Source organism: Anthonomus grandis, chromosome 12, assembly GCF_022605725.1.
Source record: "Anthonomus grandis grandis chromosome 12, icAntGran1.3, whole genome shotgun sequence".
Taxonomy (NCBI): domain Eukaryota; kingdom Metazoa; phylum Arthropoda; class Insecta; order Coleoptera; family Curculionidae; genus Anthonomus; species Anthonomus grandis.
The window spans coordinates 22732167-22748321 of record NC_065557.1 but is presented as its reverse complement, the minus strand read 5'-3'; the positions used below and the strand labels follow the sequence as shown (position 1 = coordinate 22748321).

At 37.5% G+C, this 16155-nt stretch overlaps 1 protein-coding gene across 1 annotated transcript in view; it reads right to left on the bottom strand.

Annotated features, from left to right (window-relative positions):
* LOC126743328 (putative gustatory receptor 28b) overlaps positions 1-13793 on the bottom strand; it is a 40128-nt gene extending 26335 nt beyond the window's left edge. Inside the window, exon 1 of the mRNA XM_050450364.1 lies at positions 13708-13793. The gene's annotated coding sequence lies outside the window, so the exon portion shown is untranslated. The remainder of the gene's footprint in view (positions 1-13707) is intronic.
* Between the last annotated feature and the right edge of the window lie 2362 nt (positions 13794-16155).

Genomic DNA, 16155 nt, shown 5'->3' with positions numbered 1-16155 from the left:
GGTAGGCAATTTTGGCCACATCAAGTCCCAGAGTTTCAAATTTTAATTGCTTATCAATCGTCAGGCCCAAAAATTTGCATGTTTCAACAGGACTTATTGTTTCATTTTGCAAAGTGACAGTTCCAAGGTTACATTTAAAAGTTAAAATATTAGTTTTAGAAATATTAAAAGTTAATCTATTAGATTCACACCAGAAGTACTAACCCCACACATAGTCAGACTATTCAGGTCGACCCTTGCTCAGGGATACGTCCCAAAGTTATGGCGTCAAGTGAAAGTCGTCTTCATTCCGAAACCCGGAAAAAGCGATTTTACAGATCCCAAATCGTACCGACCTATCAGCTTTACCAGCTTTATGCTGAAGGCGATGGAGAGGCTGATTGATCAATATCTTAAGGAAAGCATCCTGGTCAACAAACCACTGCATGTGGACCAATACGCCTATCAGGCGGGCAAATCCACGGACCTGGCCCTACACCACCTCGTTAGGAAGGTGGAGGGTCCTCTGGGTAGTGGCAAGGCCTGTCTGGGTACGTTTCTAGACATTGAAGGAGCGTTCGACACCCCTTTTGCAATAATCTGCCAAGCACTCGAGAGCCGCGGCTCAGAACCCTGTTTGGTTAGCTGGATAGAGGCCATGCTCTTGAAACGTCATGTATCTGCCCAGCTCAACAACAAGATTGTCGAAACGTTGGCGGCTAGGAGCTGCCCGCAGGGAGGAGTATTGTCCCCTACCTTGTGGTGCCTTGTGGTCGACAGCCTGATAAATCTTTTAAACAATGCTGGCCTATACACACAGGCCTACGCTGATGATCTGTTAATCCTTTGCCCAGGGAAAGACGCCGTCTCAATGCAGGGCCCTATGATGAGAGCCCTGCGTATGGTGGACATATGGTGCCTCTCGGGGAGTCTCAGGATTAACCCCAAAAAAGCAGAGCTCCTACTATTCACGAGAAGACGTAACTTTGGCACGCCCCCTGTTATATCTCTAGGTGGTGTGCAGCTGCATTACTCCAGGACAGTTCGATTTCTGGGAATCAAGTTGGATCCCAAACTCTCCTGGCACGATCATGCAGACACCAGAATAAAGAAGGCCACCTGCGCGCTATGGGCCTGCAAGCGGGCTTTTGGCAATACCTGGGGTCTGTCTCCTAAGATCCTCCACTGGATCTACTCGCGCATTGTGAGACCTCTTCTCACATACGGGGCTATCGTTTGGTGGCCACGTACGGAGAAAGCGAAAATTCGTGCTCAACTGGACAGAGTCCAACGTCTTGCATGTCTCAGCATAACGGGTTCCATGCGGACGGCACCAACTAAAGCGCTTGAGACTCTGCTGAGCCTTCCGCCTCTGGACCTCGTTGTGCAATTCGAGGCAATGAGGACTGCGTACAGGCTATACGTCCTCGGCGAACTACGTGTTGGCGAGACCGGTCACGCAAAAATTTAGTCACGGGCCATACAGGAATGTCCTCTCCTTCTGATGGGCAGTGACTGCATGGCTCCAGTGACTGTGGACTGCAAGGGATTCGTGACGCACATTGCAAGCAAAGAGGAGTGGCAGCATTCCAACAGACCTGCATTGCTAAATAGGGGAACCATCTGGTACACAGATGGCTCCAGAATAAATAACAGAGCTGGATCAGGGCTTATTGGTGGGATCCCACATACCAGTAGGGCATACTCGCTGGGGGTCCACTGTCTTCCAGGCCAAAGTATTCGCTGTATTAAAATGCGGACAGAAAATCCTAAGCAGCGGACACCGCAATACAGTTGTATCAATATGCTCGGACAGCAGAGCTGCCATTAAGGCTATCACGGCCGCAAAGGTAAGCTCCAAGCTTGTACTAGAGTACATAAAAGTCCTGAAAAAACTGGTACAGGTTGGATGCAGGGTCCAGCTCGTCTGGATACCTGGCCACGCAGGCCATGTAGGTAATGAGGAAGCGGACTCTCTCGCCAGACCCGGATCCGCGAATGTGCCGATGGGGCCGGAACCCATAGTTGGGATCGCCAAATGCGTTGCGGTCGCGTCAATGAAGGGTCTGCTGGACAAGTGGACCCACCGAAGATGGACAGAGTCCCCTGGTATGAGACAGGCCAAAGCGCACATAGGTGGGCCCTCTGCCTGTCTCACCAAAAATCTACTACGCCTAAAAAGACGCGAAATTCGGCTAGTGACAGGTCTTTTAACCGGTCACTGGCACTTAAGAAGCCATCTCCATACTATCGGTATTGCGGACAACCCGGAATGCCGATGGTGCTGTGAGGAGGATGAAACCGTTGACCATGTAGTTGGGGAGTGCCCAGCACTCACGCGCGCCAGGTTCAAATACTTGGGTAACACTTTCAGTGTACCGAGCGACTTTAAGTCCTTCAGACTAGAGAGCATTAAGACCAGAAGGCCGTTGGGCTCTGGTAACCCCCGGTGGGGCATGAAGGGTCCATCAGGAGACCTATATGCACAACTGCCTTGGCAGCCCACTGTTTCGTCAATTCGTCAATATACGCGGGGCATTAAAAGCTTGGGCGATTTATGAAACACTGAAAAAGTTTCTACTCTTCGACATATAGATGGCGATAAGAGAGCGAAATTACATCCTCGGAACTACTATAATTATATATTTGTTATATTATAGTATATATATTATTATATTATATATATGTTATCTCGCACAACTCAAGAACCACTTTTTAAAAAAAATCTATTTATTAAATATTAAAATTTAAACGGACATAGTTTCTGCCTATAAATATTCTGTAATTAATCTATATTTTACAAAGAACTTAAACCTATTTATACTAAATCTAACTGCTGACTACGTGAGAACTGTAGATTCCATAATATGGTGTGATCCGATTCAAGGATGCTGACTTAGCGGTTCCAATGAGAAAGATCGCCCACGTGCATGGGAAGATCCAATATAACAGCTCCCCATCAAATAAAAAAGTTGATGCTATGCAACAACTTTTAAATTGAGCTTAACTGGATGGTTTCTTCCTGGATCGGGTCTTCTGGATGGATGCTGGTTCGTCTCTTGGGGACCAGTCTTTTTAGTAGATCGGTTCCAGGTCTTGGTCGTGGTGGTGAGTCATCGGCTGCAGGAAGGCTTAGTCTAAGGGGCGTGCGACGTCGACACTTGCAGAATATGTACAAAACGATGAGGGTTACTACCAAAATTATTGTCACGATAGTAAACCAGTGGACATGCTTGGTTATAAAGGGCTCTTCGATTAGCCTCTCCAGTTGCTCGGTGTACTGATTTAGCTTATGTTGAGCCACATTCAGGTCGTCAGCGTTGAGGTTGCTGAGCTTAAGGGGCTTCAGTTCGGGAACATGGAACTTGGTTGGGAAGCTTTTGCAACAGTCGTATGGTATCAAGACAGGATGACTTTTATAGGTAACATTTTTGTAGACTTCCATTGGGTACTTAGAGTGAACCCTGGTACTGCCAATAAAGGAGTTGCATTCTGGTTGGAGTCTGAGAAGGGTGTTCCCTCGGATGATTTTCGTCGCAACTTCTGTTTTTCCACACTGGATGGTTACTGGTAGGGGTCCTGAGACGGTTATTAGCCAGTAGTTTTGGTCCAACTCTTGCACATGATAGTCTGACGTCTGGAGAATGGAAGTTTGACAAGTGATCGGTAACTGGGTACTCTGCCTCAGTAGCTGTGCCTCACATATTGCATCGCTATCTATGGGATATTTTAGGAGGTTGGAACAAATGTAGCTATTGATTTGAACCAGTTTGCAGTTATCCAGGCTTGGAGGGAAAATGTACAGTAGAGAATCGTCATCACGCGCAATGTATTTATTTATTGTTGGAATTACATGAGAGAGACCTGTTCGATTATCCAAAATGGGGATACGAAAGTTTCGGTATAGGGTATAGGTTTCAGGTTCAAGTAATGGAATGTTAAGCACAAATACTATTTTGTTTTCAGTTTGAAAGGCTTGCAATTCTATTACATCAAGATACTGAGCAGCGTATTGAAGGTAGGTGGGGAACGGTAAATTATTCTTCGAAAGAGATCGCGAGACTTCTTGTAGAGAATTGATCAAATCCCTTGGGTTTATGATTGAGCTATGTAAAATCTTTAGGCGAGCAAACGTTATGGAGTTTAAAAGATCATTTAAATAACTTTCCAAATAAACATAACTTTCCATTAAAAACTCGCAAAGCTCTAAAGTTTTTACTAGGCTTTCATAAAACTTCAATGTATCTGAAATGTCTATCATTGATGTTTTTATTTCTTCAATATCGTGATTGAATGTTAATTCATCTATTTGAATTTTTTGTAAGGTTGAATTAAAACTTTTAATAACTGACGTCGTTACCGATATTTGGTTTTTTAACAGGGTTTCAAGTTCTCGTTCATCGTGCGATAGTTTGTCTATGCATTCATTAAAATATTCGCCGTCAGACGAATCTAAGTTGCCGGTTATTGATTTAAAGATACTACCTATTCCGTTTATTAATCCGCGTTTGATTCGATAGGTATAGTCTTTAGTACCAGCCGTAACTTCTGACAATTTAAGATTAACAGAGTCAGCGATTCTTGAAAGAAGACTAAAATGAGTTTGAACAATACTTTTAAAAGCGGTAATACGGGGAGAAGAGTCAGCCGTTAGGTCAGAGAGGATAGAAAGTAACTTATCATTATGATTAATGGCTTGCCTTATGGGCTCTAAATCTTTGTACACAAGCAAGGTCCATTTATTATTCGACACTCTTACTTTTCCTTCTTCGTGGAAAAATATGCCAACAGTGTTATTTACAGGCGTAAGCAGGAATTGAGTGACCGCTGCTGGGATCAGCAAGAGAAATCTGAAATAAAATAGGACTGTTCTAGTCATAGTATGGCTTCAAACGATCAAAATTGACTTTAGAAGTCTGATTAGTGATTAAATTTTTCAATTTTGCAGAATTTTGATAAACTTTTAACACTTCGAAGGGGCCATTAAAGAGGTTTTGCGCTTTGGTGGTGATTTGCGAATCTTTGATATAAACTTTTTGTCCTACTTGATATTCTGATTTATTTCTATTTACAATGCGGTCAAATCGAATTTTGGCTTTTTCTTTCTTATCGTTAGTTCGAGAGCGAGCGAGTTTGTAATAATATTCCATACGATTATTTAAATCTCGGACATATTTCGTTATTAACTGCTCTCGATTGTATAAGGTTTCCGGTGGTCTGCTGGACGTGTGACCAAAAATAAGCTCGTAGGGTGTAAACCCATGAGTTTTATTTTTAGTGTTGTTGTAGCAGATTACCGCATACGGCAGAACATTAAAAGGATTTTCATCAGGGTATTCAGCGCTATGGACTCTAATCATTTCAGTCAGCGTTGCGTGAAATCTCTCAAGCGAGCCATTTGACTGGGGGTGGCTTATACTGGAAAACGTTAGTTTGATATCATAAAGTTTACAAAGATCTTTTAAAAGGCTGTTGTCAAATTCTCGCCCTTGGTCAGCATCGATCCGCAAAGGGGTACCGTAGTGTTGAAAAAATAATAATAGTGTATTAACTACAGAGGATGCCTTTTTATCTAGTAGGGGGTAGGCTTGCGTGAATTTAGTTAATTCGTCCCTAATAGTTAATGCATAATTTCTAATCGGATATTCAAAAAGATCTATGTTTATTCTTTCAAACGGTGTTTTTGGGGTTTCAGTGATTACAAGGGGAGTACTAAGATTTTTTCTATAAATTTTTACCTTTTGACAAATATCACATTTTTTTATAAAAACTTCTACATCGCGAGTTAAACCAGGCCAGGTATATTTTTCTTTTATACGCCTGACTGTTTCGTTTATGCCACGGTGTAGGTTATTTTTCCCTGTGTGATGTTGATATAAGATGATAGGGATTTGGTCTTGATCTGGTGTTAAAACGATGCCTTGACATATTCTTAATTTAATATCTTTGTCGGCAAAGATATACGAAAATAATTCGAGAACCGGTAGGTTAAGATTATTTTCAACACAATAAGTTTGAGTAAGGTCAAATTCATTACTGCACGTGTAAAGAGCATAGAAAAAAAAGGTGTTGAGCAATTAAATCTTTATTAGCTGGCAAAAGAAAAATAAAATATTTTCGATTTTTTACACTTGTGCTTGACAGGATATTAACTTTATGAGTTTCAAGTTCGATATTCTCTTCGAGTAAATCGTCCATTATTTTATATTGAAGATCTTCGAGTTTAGTTTGACAAAAGAAACTTACGATGTTTTTGTGTGATTTGTCTAAAAGTTGTGAATTAGAAATTTCGATTTTTGAATAAACAATAATCGACTGAGTACTGTATAAATTTACGAATCTATTGTAATCTTGGGTCATTTCTTTATCGTCATCATCGGGTTCATTTTCATTGGAAGGAGGTGTTTCTTTACTAGTAGAGGGCTGGTCTTCATTGGCGGCAAGGATAGTAATTTTTGATTAAGATTTATACAATCCTTGACATGATTAATTTTTACCCTTGAAAGAGCATCCGCATTTTTGTTTATTTTACCAGGCTTATATTCGATTTTATAGTCGTACTCCTCTAGTTTTAGGCGCCAACGAGCTAATCTACTGCCGGGATCCTTGATTGAGAAAAGCCAAGTCAAAGGACGATGATCAGTAATTAGAAGAAACTTACGACCGTAGAGATACGGGCGGAAATGTTTCACAGCCCAGACGATGGCTAAGAGTTCTCTTTCAATAGTGGAGTATCTCGTCTCAGCACTACAGAGAGTCCTTGATGCATAGGCTATTGGGAGGTCCTTTCCTACAGGTCCTTGTGAGAGTACAGCTCCAATAGCGAAGGCACTAGCATCGGTTGTCAGAACAAACGTTTCCTCAAAATTTGGATATATAAGAATTGGATCGGATACAAGAGACTTTTTAAGATCGTTAAATGAATTTATACACTCAGAATCAAAATTAAAAGAAGTGTCTTTCTGTAAAAGAGTCGTCAGAGGTTTTGAAATTTTGGCGAAATTAGGAATAAAGCGTCTGTAATATACCGCAAGACCTAAGAAAGATTTGACATCCTTGGTGGTGGTAGGAATGGGAAACTTCTGGATACACTCAATTTTAACAGGATTGGGTTTAACGCCGTCCTGGGTGATGAGATGTACCAAATAAGCGACTTCCTTCCTAAGAAATTCGCACTTGTCAGGCTGAATTTTTAAATTTCCCTTATGAAGACGTTTGAAAACCTCAGTAAGTCTAGCGATGTGCTCATGAATAGTAGGCGAATAAATTATTATGTCATCCATGTAAACCAAGCAGCGTTCGTTCTGGATACCAAGAAGAATGTTGTCCATAACTCGCTGGAAGGTAGATGGAGCATTCTTCAGGCCAAATGGCATTCGGACGAATTCAAAATGACCATTTTCTACAGAAAAAGCTGTCTTGGGAATGTCGTCTGGATTTATCTCGATCTGATGAAACCCTGAAGCGACATCGAGCGTAGTGAAGTACTGACATTTCCCTAACTGGTCGGGACGATCGGAAATATTCGGAAGAGGATACTGTCTCCAACGCTGAGCTCATTGAGTTTGCGGTAATCAATCACTACTCTCCATTTTTGTTCTCCAGAGGCGTCAAGTTTTTTGGGTACGACCCATACGGGGGAAGACCAAGGAGACGTCGAGGGGCGAATGATATTTTGGTCGAGCATTTTACCAATTTGCTTTTTAACTTCTTGCTTATGTACCTGGGGGTAGCGATAAGATTTTGTGAAGACAGGTCGAGCATTATTGGTATCGATACTATGTTTGATTTCGCTGGTGAACGTTAGTTGGTCACCTTTAAGGTAAAATATGTCAGAAAAGTTTAGACATACATCAGTAACAAGTTCCTTTTCTTCGTCATTTATATGTTCAAGTCGAAGTTGGTCTCGTATTTTGGCTTTACGATCAAGGCTTTTTTTATTGGGTTTTGAGTTAAAGTTTAAAATATTTTCTTTACATTGGTCTGTGTCAACATTAAATGGTTCTATTTTGAGTTCTGAAAAATCAACTGTTTTTGGTATGGCATTAGCATTAACTATGGTGGTTAAAAATCCACCACATTCGTTGGCTCTGACCATTGCATTTGGTAACCTAACTTTATCTTTTCCATCAGAGTATAGTAAGGCATCAGTATTAGATAAGTTACACTTGAGTTTCAAAATTTTCTCTGTCCGGGGTTCAATTGAAATTAAATTTACAGGTGCTGTCTTTTGCTGAGAATTTTCTGCACTTGATTTTATGTTTTCAACTTTATGCAGGGGAATAATTTTAGAGTTTGTTATTAGCTGTTTTGCATTTAAATCTATTACGCATTCATAACGTTCAAGAAAGTCTAATCCTAGTATTCCATCAAAATCGATATCGAGGTCGTAAATATACACCTTATGTGGCTCTCCAGAGCCAAAGGAAACAAGGGTAGATTCTTGAATTGTTAATTTTTGATCCGTAATACCTTGGATAGTAAGGTTTTCAGGGAATCTTTTGGGTAAATTTTGAGCCGCTTTTTCTTTAAAAATTGAAATGCCTGCACCAGTGTCAATGAGTAATTTAAATCTATTTGATGCATCGTTAATATAGTAAAGGTTTTCAGAATTTACAGTTAGTAAGGATTTTAAATGAAGTGTTGTTCCGGAAAGTTTAGGTTTGGGTCCATGTTGTCCAGATTTAGGGTCTGTATCTGCGACTGAAGTTCGGCTACTGGGTCCTGGGTGTTGCTTTCTGGGGGTTGGCTGGTAGTTGGAAGCGTGAGAAAATCCTGATAGTCATTAGTATGAATAGGTACATCAAGAGAATAATTATAGTAATCGCCAGAATTTTCAGCATAGGATTGATGATCCGACTCGTGTTGCAAAGAGTAATTCGGGTCGTATTCCTCCTGGGGTTGTTCATAGTGCACATGGTGTGTCCTCTGCTGCGGCTGGGAATACTGGGGTTTGTTTTGACTAAAGGAAGGATGATTTTGGACCTGATTTGGATTAGCATTTCCAAAATTCCTGTTCTGGTTTCCATTGTTGGTTCTCCATTGTTGTTGCAAAAAACTATTTCCATTTACACCTTATTGTGGTTGATGACAGAAATTTGGTGGGTTAGGATTATGACGTTGAAATACCTGTGGGTCACCATAAGAAGGCGAGTTAAAACGACATTGATTGGTAATATGACCAATACGACCACAAATTCCACATTTAGGCAATTGGGTTTGCCTTGGCATCATTGGTTGAGTTGTTGGCCTCTGCATAGCGGGTTTCGAAATTTTCTGATTCTCAAAATATGAAAGCTGAAGCTCCCTACGGATTCTGGATTGGGCTTCTAAAAGTGTAGAAGGGTTGCTAGCTCGAATGAGTTATCCTAGACGGTGTTCCAGACCCGTTAACAAGGTATTTAGAGCCATAGTCTCAATTAATGTGGTTTGTGCTAATTTTTGTTCTTTAGTTGGTAATAAAGGTGATTTTTGGATGCACAAATGCATTTTTGCGTTCAAAACTTGTAAACGGTTAAAGAATGTAAGTGGCGATTCGCCCGGTAGTTGCTTTACAGGCGTTGCAGGTCTTGTATAAGCGAAGACAAGTCTCTTGAGTCACCAAAATGTAAATTCAAGAGTTGTTTAATTTCAATATATGACATGGGGTTCGCGTAGAACTAATTAATTGCGCTGCCCTACCTCTAAGTTTATTTTTAATATGAATGACTAAAAATACTTTTTGTTGTGCGTTTGCCATATCGTATGCGCAATCGCACGCATTAATAAAATTGCTTAAAAAAATTTGATCACCCTCAAACTCGGGTACAATCGAAAATATTTCAGAGAGCTTATAAGGCTCTACCTCAACACTGATGTTCGCATCTTGAAAACGTTCTTGACCTTGTTCGGTCATTTTGTTAAATTTACTTAAAATGCAAAAGAAAATATACCAATTCAATTACTTGAGTACGTTAAGGAAAAATTGGTTAAAGTTAAGTATCTAAAAAATTTTATTTTATTTCAGGGAATAGGTTCAAGGACAATAATTTTTGAAAAATCGAACAGTTTCGAATTATCAAAACACAAAAAAAAATAATAATAATAAAAATGTTTAAAATCAATGAAAAAACAAATAATATAAACGAGACGATTCTTTACTTACAAAAAATAATACTCCATGAGAGCCGTGTTCTCGTTCGACTGCCAGGTGGTTAAAATGCTTTTGTTCCTCCTGAAGACGTCCCAGTTAGACTTCTCTTGGCAGGTTCTTCTGTTAAGGGATGGAATCCGCCGCTACTAGTGGAAATTCTCCTGTTCTAACAGCGTTGACAGATCCTACCTCGACTGCGCCAAATTGTTATCTCGCACAACTCAAGAACCACTTTTAAAAAAAAACTATTTATTAAATATTAAAATTTAAACGGACATAGTTTCTGCCTATAAATATTCTGTAATTAATCTATATTTTACAATAAAACTTAAACCTATTTATACTAAATCTAACTGCTGACTACGTGAGAACTGTAGATTCCATAATATGGTGTGATCCGATTCAAGGATGCTGACTTAGCGGTTCTCATGAGAAAGGTCGCCCACGTGCATGGGAAGATCCAATATAACATATATATACTATATTTATATATTTGTGTTCTGTGATCTGATATGTCATGTAAAATGCGGCCATTTTTCACAGTTCTTTAGCTTGCAGACGCTTTCTTTTTACTTTTGCCCAAAAACTCACTTTCATTAATCAAATTTTGCGAAAAATCTTAACAAAACTAATCTGTTATACTCTCTAAACCTATTCTAAATACTAATCTAATACTAATCTAAAATACTAAATCTAATCTACTATACTCTCAAAATTGTATCTCTCCCTAGAGTGCAATTTGGTGGTGAAAGGGTGATGGTGTGGGGACTGTGGGTGGTATTTCATTAGAAGTCTGTACAGACCTTGGTACACTTCAAGCGGGTTATTAAATACATTAGGGAGTGCTTAGAAGAACATCAGGTGCGTTATGAGCCATTTATAGGAGACTATTTTATCTTGATGCACGACAATGCTCGACCGCAATAATCGATGTGGAAGTTCATGTATTAAGCTGGTTCCCAAGTCCAGACCGCAACCCTATTGAGCAGCTGTGAAATATAATGGGAAGAAGAGTTAGGCAAAACTATGGCGAGTTTCAAACTGGCCGGGTTAGAAGAAGCACTGATAAATGAGTGGCAACAAATACGTCAAGATGCGATTCTTAAATTGAATCTATGCCCGAAAGAATGAGAGTTATCTTTAATACCGCCATTATCAATTCTTTTTTAATTTTTATTGCTTATAAAGCATTATTCCATTGTTGCCTTTAAGCCTTATTCTTTAAGAATACAGATATCGAAATGAATCAAAAGACGAGTTGATAAGAAAAGATGGGGCTTGAAAATGCATCAAAAAGTTTCATGATTCGGTTATGATTTTTTTCCATAGGCTGCTTAAAAGTTTAAGTGCAATTCCACTCTTTATTAACCCCTATATAATAACAAATCCATTGAAAATCTTTGTAGCTTCGATATAAAAAAATGATGGCAATAAAACGGCCTAAAATTCGATAAAAATTATGAGAATCGACTGAAAAAGTTATTAAGGATTGAATTTGAACCAAATTTTCGTTGTCCGTTTAATTTTGCGGACCAGAGTATATGATAATAATAATATTAATAATAATATTAATAATAATAATAATAATAATAATAAAGACTTTATTGTAAAAAATTATTACAAATTTTTAAAAACGGTGAAGTTGAAGTAAGCCTCCTATCTTAACCTTTGGGTGCAAGTTTATGTAATGTATTTATATATAGCACTTTATGATATATACAAAATGAATATACAAAAATTCGTCTAAAAAAAATACAGTTCAATAGTATATACATTAAAAATCGGCTGTCGGGCTTTGAATTTGGTGGTAAATCAAATAGAAATACAACAAAAACGCAAGTAAGTTATATTATTGATTGAATTATTCTCTAAAAGAGGGCGCACGTAAAATTTTGAGTTCGGCTGAAACTTTGTTATAATATTTAGAAATTTGATAAGAAAATGAGCGTTCGAATAGAGTAGTCCGGTGTATAGGTGGGGAAATATTTTTTTTGTGCCTTAGATCTAAGTTATGTGTGTCATATCTAAATCAAACATTTTGATACAAATATAAAGGAAGTTTCTTGAATATTATTTTGTGATACAGAACAAACTATGAATTAACCTTTTTTCACACATATTCATCCAGCCTATCTCTTCCCGTTTTGCATTTACTTTTCTATCATATTTTCTTATTCTACCAATTAAACGAAGACAACAATTTTGAATTAATTGTATCCGCCTTTTTTCTATCTCTACCAAACATGGCTCGTAAACCGAACACCAAAAATCAAAATGCGAAAGCACCAGCGAGTCGCAGGGATCCTTTTTAATTTGTTATTTAAAGAGAGATTTTTCGAGAAAAAAAAAGAAAGAGAAGAGAAAAGTCTTTGGCTGTAAATAAGTTTGAGGTTAGAGTAAGGTTTTTTTATACAATAATTTATGTGCTCACAGAATCTAAGATCGGAATCAATCAATAAACCCAAATGTTTGTAGGTATCACGGTATAATAAAATTTTGCTATTTATCTGCAAGTTAAGGAGATACGAGAATCTCTTTCTAACAGTTTTCGATCCGAACAGTAAGTCTTGGCATTTTTTTGGATTTAATTTTAGACAATGGTTTAGAGAAGTATTAAATAGTAATTGGAGATCAGTATTTATTTTGTTATTTGCTTCAGCTACGTCTTCAGGTTTGAATGTAATACAAATTTGTGTATCGTCTGCATACTGATGTACTGTGACAAATTTGAGCTTTGAAGTTAGTTGGGATGTGTACAGACAAAAGAATAGGGGACCCATAATAGATCCCTGTGACACACTATGTTCAATATTTAAGTATTCGGACTGGGTACCATTCACCATGACCGACTGCCATCTACAAGCCAGATAATTACCAATAAGCCGATAGGCACTGCTAGTGAAACCAAGATATGACAAGATAGCCATCACCAACTCGTGGTTTATCCTGTCGAAGGCCTTCGAATAGTCCAGGAGGACCAACGCAGTATGTCATGGGAGTACACTGTTTTTCTGTACATGCAGATTTATTTGTCCCTCCAAGACCCTCTCAAAAACCTTCGACAGGCCGTAGAACAGTCAAGTTTTCCGGACAAGCGACCTTAGACAGGGGAAGCAGAAATGATCGCTTCCAAGGCTCAGCAAACGTGACTGATTCGATGCTATAATTAATAATATGTGGTATACATAGAAAAATATTTGGGCAATATCTTAATAACATCGACAGGCCTATCCCATTTGTTCCAACAGCCTCGGATTAAATTAATAGTATGCAGCGCGTATGTCATTAATAGTTGCTAGCTGGAACTCGAAATCAGTAACACCAGGTTTTTTATGGTACTTATAGAAATCTGTTTCGGGTCTGTTTATAATATATGTTTAATTAATTAAATCAAGGCTATTTCAATCTTAATTATTTATCAAGTTATCAAGGCCAGACTGTGAAAAAATAGAGACGCTGCTCCAGACACACTGAAATAAGGTGATCCTTCTATTTTTGATGCACACCCTTAGCGATTATGTAATAAGCGGAATAAAATAGAAACAAAAGAAGAATAGACACAATTTAGGGTGAGAGGAAAAAATGACTCGACTTACCCTAGTAATAAATGAAGTAAAGGATGTTAATATAAGGAACACCCCAATCAGATTTCATTAAATCAACAAAGACGTGACGCACTTCGGTATTATCTCGTATGAGATTTAGGTACCGATTAAATGATTGCTGTAGTACTACTGCTTTCCGGTATCGCACACATGTTCCGTATTAAGGTTTTTGGCGGATGACCTCGATCAAATAGCTCACTCCTGTCGCCCCGAGGCATCAATAAGATAAAAGAGCCATGTTTTATGGAAGGGACGTTGTAGTAAGAGTGTAAGGAAATGTAAGATAGGTCGAGTTTAAATATTAATAATTTACCAAGAAACGCGTGTGTTATACCGGGTGAACTAATAATTTTTACGTTACTAAGCTGTTTAGGAATATCTTTATTAGCACCTGTACCGACATTTAGGTCTCTCAAAATTCTCCAAGTTTTCTTGGTCTTTGATTTTTTTCTGGTCTCAAAAGTCTTTGTTAACAAAACTATTCTGGAGGCAGACCTTTTTTTTATTTGCAATAGCAGTTGTTGCATAATTTCTCAATTGCCGATAATATTCTCAGGAGGCATCCGACTTTTTTCTTTTATAATTTGACAATGCCTTATCACGGAGTTTCATTACATATTTAACATTAGGCGTTAACCAGGGTGCTCTTTTTTTTTTGTTATTAGAACAGTTATTAGAGGTGCGTGCAGATTAAATAAATTAATAATAAGCATGTTAAATATATTTACCTTTTGATCAACAGAAGGTAAATAAATAATGTTGTCAAAAGGAGTACTAAGAAGACTTTGGTAGAATGCATTATTGTTATAGTTTTCGAAATCTCTATAGGATACAGAAAATGGTTTGGGCTTTCCAATAAATAAATTGAGCTCGCACCAAATCAGAGAATGACCGGCAATCATAATCGAAGGATCGACTCGACTATTTGTTAAAATATCCAAGTTAGAACCAATAACAACGTCCAAAAGTGCTTATTTTCTAGTGGGTTCATTTATAGTTTGATGTAAATCATATATCTGCAATAGTGAGTTAAAGTATTTCTATAGAAAATGGTCATTATGATTTCTTAGAATGCCTTTTGGTTTAAAAAATGCCCCTAGTACCTTCCAACGTGTAATGGATGAAATTTTAAAAGACCTTCAAAATAAAATATGTATGGTATACATGGATGACATAATAATCTTCAGTACAAGTCTCCCAAGAACATATTCTAATTTGAAATTAGTATTTTCAGCAATAAGGGAAGCAAAATTAAAAATAGAAATTGACAAATGTGAATTTTTTAAAAAAGAAGTTGAGTTTTTAGGTCACGTTGCGACACGACAAGGAATTAAACCTAATCCGAAAAAGATTTCAGCTATACAGAACTTTCCTATTCCTCGAACCCAGAAAGAAATTAAACAATTCTTAGCCTTACTTGGCTATTATCGCAAGTTTATTAAAAACTTTGTCAAAATTACAAAACCTCTTACTTAATGTTTAAGGAAAAATGAAAGAGTAATCCATAAGAAAGAATTTATTGATTACTTTAAATTATGTAAAACAATTTTAACCTTAGAACCTCTATTAGCGTACCCAGATTTCACAAAACCATTTGAACTTACTTAAGATGCTTCTAATTTTGCAATAGGTGCCATATTATCTCGAAATCGACACCTCATTAGTTATGCCTCTCATACACTAAATCCAGCAGAAATAAATTACTCTACAATTGAGAAAGAGTTATAAGTAATATTTTTTGGCTGTAAATATTTTCGAACATACGTATTCGGTCACAAATTCACGGTGTTATGTGATCACAAACCATTAGTATGGGTTTATTCTCTTAAAGAACCTAAGAACCGCTTAGTTCGATGGCAATTGAAACTAAAAGAATTTGATTATTTTATTAAATATCAAAAAGGTAAACAAAATCAAGCCGCTGATGCTCTATTCAGAAATCTAGTCATTGAGAAACGGAAAATTGATATAAACACTTTAGAAACTTTCTCTGTTATAAATGAACCCAGCGATATAGATGAAATGATAAGAAATCTTAATAATTCCATTCATAGTGTAACTAAATTTACTATTTTTGAAATTGTTAAAGGGCATCTAAATAATAACAACCCTTTTGATCTTAATGATCACATTATTGTATCCGATCATATTCAAACACACAAAGAAACTTGTCAAAAGATTTATGATAATATAGCACAAAATAACCAAGCTATAAAAAAATAAATTATAGACAAAAGAAACTTTAATCGTGACGAAGCTTCAGATTTTGAACCTTCTAAACCCGCTTATATTAGAACAAAACTACGTAATAAATCATTACCTAAATTTAAGAAAACTGTTGTAAAGGATCAAACATCAATAAAATTAAAAACTAATTCTGGAACATATCATAAAAACCTTGCTCGAAGACCTAAGACCAAACAAGACAAATCTTTACAG